Source organism: Triticum aestivum, chromosome 4B (genome assembly GCF_018294505.1).
Source record: "Triticum aestivum cultivar Chinese Spring chromosome 4B, IWGSC CS RefSeq v2.1, whole genome shotgun sequence".
Lineage (NCBI taxonomy): Eukaryota > Viridiplantae > Streptophyta > Magnoliopsida > Poales > Poaceae > Triticum > Triticum aestivum.
The window spans coordinates 354,943,530-354,949,690 of NC_057804.1; the positions used below are offsets into that span (position 1 = coordinate 354,943,530).

Sequence of the window (6,161 nt, forward strand, 5' to 3'; positions counted from 1 at the left end):
AATTCTACACAAGACAACCATGACCCTCAGATCAAATCAATTTAAACACATCCTACAGTCGATATTACACAAATGATCTACCACCCAGATGTATGGCTCAGATCAAATGTTCTGCCGGCAGACGCCGTAGTCTACCGATTCTCTTAGCGCTCCGCTCCCCCCGATTTCCGCGGCACCGCCGGGCGAAACCATGATCTACGGATCGTATCCACCCGAATCACGTTAATGACCTGGTTATCATCCCGATAAATCCTCTCGTCCAGTTCCATCCTCCCAAATCGTGCTGCCCCCACAGTCCGCCCTTCCCTACCACCGCGGACGCGAGGCAACACCATCGCACTCCCGTGCCACCCCAACCGATGGGGCAGCTGCGCCCGTGCCCCCACTATCTCCATCGAACCCCACTTCGGCGCGCCTGTGTCTTCTTTTTCATTCGCTGCGCCCCATGACGCCCACGACTTTGGCCTCGGGATGTCAGCCTACTAGGAAAGGACACCGTTGCGGTCAAGGTACAACTGGGCAAGGACACCGATTGTGGCAAGGCCCTGGATCGTGGCGGCGGCAAGGGCCTGGATCGTGGCAGTGGTGGTGACTGAGCAAGGGCACCGGTGCGCGGTCGAGGTACAACTCCTCCATCTCTCCCTGCCTCGCTCCCTCTCTCTGCCCTGGCGGGGTCGATGTGAGCATGTGACTGTGGACTTGCTGGAATGGGTAGCTTCGGTAGAGGGGAACGGGGAGCATGCGTGATCTGGTGGTGGACAGATGTTGCAGGGACGGGGAGACCTTCGGCGGTGGGGAGTGGAGAGAGCTTTGGATGCAAACTGAATTTCCTCTCTCTTGTTTTTTTGCAGATAGCAGAGAGGAACACTGGTACCATTCAGCCGACGAGAATTAGCAGCTAATTTTTGTGTCGAGTAGATCATGACTGGCTCCCCGTATGTGGTTTCTGGTCATATTGGGCTCTGAAAATAGGGTTTTCTATGTATTATATACTAGCAAAAGAGCCCGTGCGTTGCAACGGGAGAGAAAACATAACACACACTCTTAACTCAACAACCATCACTCAAGACCACAATAGGTCCATCTTCTTTATTTTTGCGAGGCATCATATTTGTGTTGCCGCTTATCCTCCTTCTCACCCTCTCCGGCGATGGCCTCGGTGTTCACACAAAACAACAACAAATGTGTGTTGAATATGGTTAATCCTAAGGCGTCTCTCTCTCCCTCTCTCCTCCCTCTCCCTCTCTCTCTCTCTCGCTCGCTTTCTCTCACTCTCGCGATGAGAAATTTGTTGTTTTCCCTTGCGACATTTTTTAGAGGTATGCACGTGTAGTTATCGATGTTTTATTTTCCGTATATGGTTATAGTGGGGTGTTTATTTGCAATCCAGATCGCCGCCGGTATGAAAAAACGGATCTTGTGCTATAATTATAAGTTTGCTTCCATAAGAATATTTTAAAAATATTTAACAGGTAAAATTAACATCATATTTAGATTCCACACATTTTTCTAATAAAATTTCATATATAATATGTTAAAATCAAAGTTACGATTTAAAAGATACGGATAATTTAGAAAATTATTTGGTTTGACTCAAATATATTCCAAAATAATATTTAAAGATACTTAAAAGGTGAAAATAATCTCATATTCATATTCTACATATTTTTCCAATCAAATTTCATATATAACATGTTCAAATCGGAGTTACGGTTTAAAAGGTATGGATGATTTTAAAAAGCATTTGTTTGACTTAAATATGATCCGCGGATGAATTACCTAAAACATCAGGGGGGTTCAAAAAATGTAAAATAACGGTTCGGGTGTGACTTAAATGCGGACGGCGGGTTGATTTCAAGAAAAGAGAGGGACTTTTGTGTAAAATACAAAAATAACAATTCATTTTAACTCAAAACAGGACTGCGGGTTGAATTCTCTGAAATAGAGGGACTTTTCTGAAAGATGGCATGACGGATGAATGAAACCCAATTTGCTTTATTATTAGGTAAAGAAGAGATTGTTTTGTGATCATTGGAGTATGGGAATAGCGTCGTGTGCAGCTGTGCCCTCGTGAGCAATCTCTGGTGCTACTGATGTTTACTAGCAATAACAGTGTACTTTGAGGTATGAGAAAGTAAATTTGCTTCAACAACCAATTCCAGTGTAACATTTTTTTGTTTTATGGGCTTTCTCTTGCAATCTGCACAGAATGTTGTATGCCGATGCCCTGTTTGCTGGTTTTCCTTTCAATTGGTCTTCTCAAGGAAACTGTTCAATTGGCATGTCCTGCTTTGGACTAATCTTTCTTGGGATCCATATATGTTCTTATCTGACTGGTTAGAATAGTGCAAATTGGGACGGCTTGCTTTCTGTGACCAACTACTTGAATGCTGAAATGTCATACGGTACATACATCTTGTAAACAACATGTATCTCTTTTTATTTCACATGTGCAGAGAGAACTTGCCACACGATCTTGTCCCCTCGGCAATAATATGGTATTTAGAAATTATCTTTCTATCTTTACCCACTGGCATTTTTTAGACTAATAATGTTAGTACAGATTTTAGTTCGAGACTGCAGCGTTTCTTCGGAACCTGATTGACACCAAAGCTCTCAAGAAAAGCGCTTGTGTGTTTCAAACTCAAAACAAGACAATGAACATAGAATTAGAGCTTCATCTTTTATTTGACAATATTATGTTAGTACATATTTTTCTTGTTCTATTCAATATTTTGTATTTTTGGGCAGCAATACAAGAACTGGGTGACAATGTATTACTTATTACACTTGGATTCAAGCCACACCAAAGGTTGAATTCCATCTTCTTGATTAGAATACACAAAGGATTTGAACTGTGAATCTTGTAAGAACTTCTATTATGTGAAATTTAACAGGACTAATTTTAGATCAGCAAAGAAGAACGGGCCAAAGAAATGCTGATATTAAGCTAGGTTTGCAAGGCGATATGTCGAGCTCTCTGCACTCTGGTTTCAATGGCTTATTTAAACAGGTGCCTCCTTTTCCTTTTTATGTGTTTTTGAGTCTCTTTTGTGTAAGCATAGTCTGTACTCTGTAGATGTCCTGCGGTGTGATTTTGTTTTTGAGTTGAGCTAGATGCTATCATAGAATTCAGGTTAGGGTGATCAAGAAGCAGTTTCATATGTTAGCAAAACTATTGAAGGATTTGCAGGTGACCAACTATTATGAGTCTGGATGACTGAATATCAGCAGTACATCAAAATCTACGGCTTTATATACTTTGTCACATATTGTCATATTCATATGTGATAACCATATCGACCGACTGTTGTTTCTTTTTCATTCAGAGTGTACACTGCTTCCAGCGTAACAAGAATGGAAAATAAAATACTCTCTAAATAATGTTATCTTGTATCTGACTTCCAGTGCCTCTCTGATGCCTCATACACACGCATGCTCGTCTTTTATCCATTGTTGTCATAAATCATTTGTTGTTTAGGCTATTTGATGGATTTAAGGTATTGGCCAGCATTTTCCCTTTACACAAGCACACTCTTTATTTTTCTATATCTAGATTGTCCAGAAGGACAAAATGATTGGCTAATACGAACATAAGTTTGTCGTAACTTGGTGGCTACATGAGCTCTCAGTATTCACAGTTGATGTTATTCCTGGTGTTTTTCAATGATGTGTTGCTTCAAATTTTGTTCGGTTAATCCCCAAATTAATGTGACCAATAGTATACCTCGGACCACCGTTTTTGATTCTAGAGTTTATTGTCGTCAACCACTTTTTCTTTATTCTTCTAGCCTTCCTTCCATTTTTGTGTAATCCACCAACATAGAGTCACTCTGCACCAGGCAGATGATAGTGATAGCTGAAGAGGATACACCAAGAAAAGCAACCTCACTGAATTAAGCACCATAATTTCCTGTTAGACACTTTGTTGTAAAAGATTTTGTACACCACAAAGATAACTTACATTTGGATGCATGTTTCTGGTGTAGCTGGTGCTAAATGTAACATAAAAGGTGACTTGATTGTGAACTTTTTTCAAACATGCATGGTTGTTGTATCCCCCTAAGACAATATAAAAGTTTTTGCCATGTTATTTAATTTTGCACTGCCATACATTGAATAATCTTCAAAATGCACACACAAGTCTTTTCATAGTGAAATTGTACCTGGGATGGTACTTTCTTTACCTACACTTCTGTATCTCTAATATTTCCAAATATCACCCTGCAAGGAAGACCTTTTTTTCTCTTCTCTAAATTGGGTGAATAAACAAGAGCATCATAGTATGTAGTTAAATTATACATAGGTAATGGTAATCGTTTATTGACAAAGTATTTGTTTTCTTCTATCATCTATGAGCTCATTATTGACTTTTTAAATGCTGACATATTTTGTAGAGTTTGATACTTTTGTTGTTATGTAGCCTCACACGGTTTATCCCTTGCTTTAAGATTTCTTAGCAAGAGATGCATATCCTGTTTATTTTCAATAGTTAGTGAGGAAAAACGAACAAGTGAATTTAGGCATATCCTGCTATTTTTTATTATGTTTGCAGAACAACTAAACTGTAGTTAAGTACCAGGCAGTACTAGCATATAAGTGACTTACTAATTGAAGACCATGGTGTGAAAGGTATTATGAATTGCGAATTACAAGTATGAGTAAGCTCTTTTCAATACATTGTCATTCCACGGATTTGTACTCACTTTATTATTCAGCACAGTTGGACTATCAATGTCCAAAATGCATTTACTTCTATCTATCATCACATTCTGTACACTCAACTTAGATGCCACTTGAAAGTTACATGCTTATAATTATGAGCCATCCAATCTGAATGAATCACAGGAAATGGAGCATTTTATTGAGTCATTGGGAGAATTTTACATGCCATCGTCAGTAAAAGAGGGAATGATCTACATTAGAGGATACTAAAGAGTGTAAATTGCAGTTCTGTTTTCCTCTCCAAACAGATCTCTTCCTTGGGATAAATTTATGATGTCTCCTGAATCATGTTGTACTAAGAAGCATCACAATGGAATTTGCTTGTCCAATAACTTAATACATTTGAGACGCGCATATTTCGGAAGAAATTGCTTGGAAAAATGCAAATTATGCACAACTTGTGGTGTATCTTTGGGATGCATATGAACTGAATCAACGTTTTGGAAGCCTTAGACTTCAAACTGAAATTTGTGGACGTGTTGTGTTCTTTCTTCTTTAGTGCAATAGCTGATTTCGTCCTTCCAACTTCTCATTTGGGAAGAATATGAATTCCACTGCTACTTCCTTCCACAACTTTTTCATTCCTTAATAGCCGTCGTTCACAGATCATGATTATAGTTATCACAAAGATTGCCAGAAAAAATATTATCATTTGCAAAGCCCTCTCGAGGGTGTTTTATTTCTTGTGATTGGTAGCTTACATTTGAGATTGTTATGTCGATACAGATCACTGCTAAAAACATGAACATGCAAGAAACATCACAATAATTTATATACATGCCATATTTTTATTGCCTCATAGAAATTCATAACAAGATGAATGGGATTTTTTTTATATTGTGTTATCGTGCGTTGCACGTGAAATCTTACTAGTAGAATTTAAATGGCCCAATTCAAATACAATATGAGTTAATTCAAAAATCCATAAATGGCCAAGAAATATGCTCCTCATTTTTGGCAGAGGTTTTCACCTTTATCAAAAATCATGAACATTTCCAAAGGGAATTTTGGGTTCATTGAAGATTATTTTAGGTTGAACCTATTTGATTTGATCTGGTGCTAGGGTTTGAACAATCCCCATTTCAAGTTAAATAAAATTTAAACATGATGCACACATGAAGCAAGCCTAGTGCAAAACCAGAAGCTAGGGATGTGACAACTCACCCCCAATAAAACAAGAATCTCATCCCGAGATTCAAGCGCAGGGTAAGATGAAGGGGGAACGCAACTAACGCAATCTTCACGATCCAGGTTGCACTTCAAATGAACGTTGATTCAATCACCATCTTTGTCTTGTCGTCTTGCTCTGAGAACTCCAGCCAAGATGACAATGAGAGGAGAAGGTGACTCTAGAAGGATCGATCTTCTCGAAGATCGAACAACTGACGATCAACTCACGGATTAAGACATAGCACATCTCTTGAGTTGGGACACGA

The 6,161-nt window shown here is 39.1% G+C and overlaps 1 long non-coding RNA gene across 2 annotated transcripts; it reads left to right on the forward strand.

The window, feature by feature from the left end:
- Positions 1 to 232: 232 nt before the first annotated feature.
- Positions 233 to 5,038, forward strand: LOC123092168 (uncharacterized). 2 transcript variants are annotated; one of them, XR_006444366.1, is made up of 5 exons: positions 233 to 621; positions 852 to 935; positions 2,006 to 2,812; positions 2,898 to 3,013; positions 4,849 to 5,038. It is a non-coding gene; the product is annotated as an uncharacterized lncRNA (long non-coding RNA). The 2 variants fall into 2 exon arrangements; XR_006444365.1 differs by having other exon boundaries at positions 2,898 to 5,038.
- The last annotated feature ends 1,123 nt before the right edge of the window (positions 5,039 to 6,161 follow it).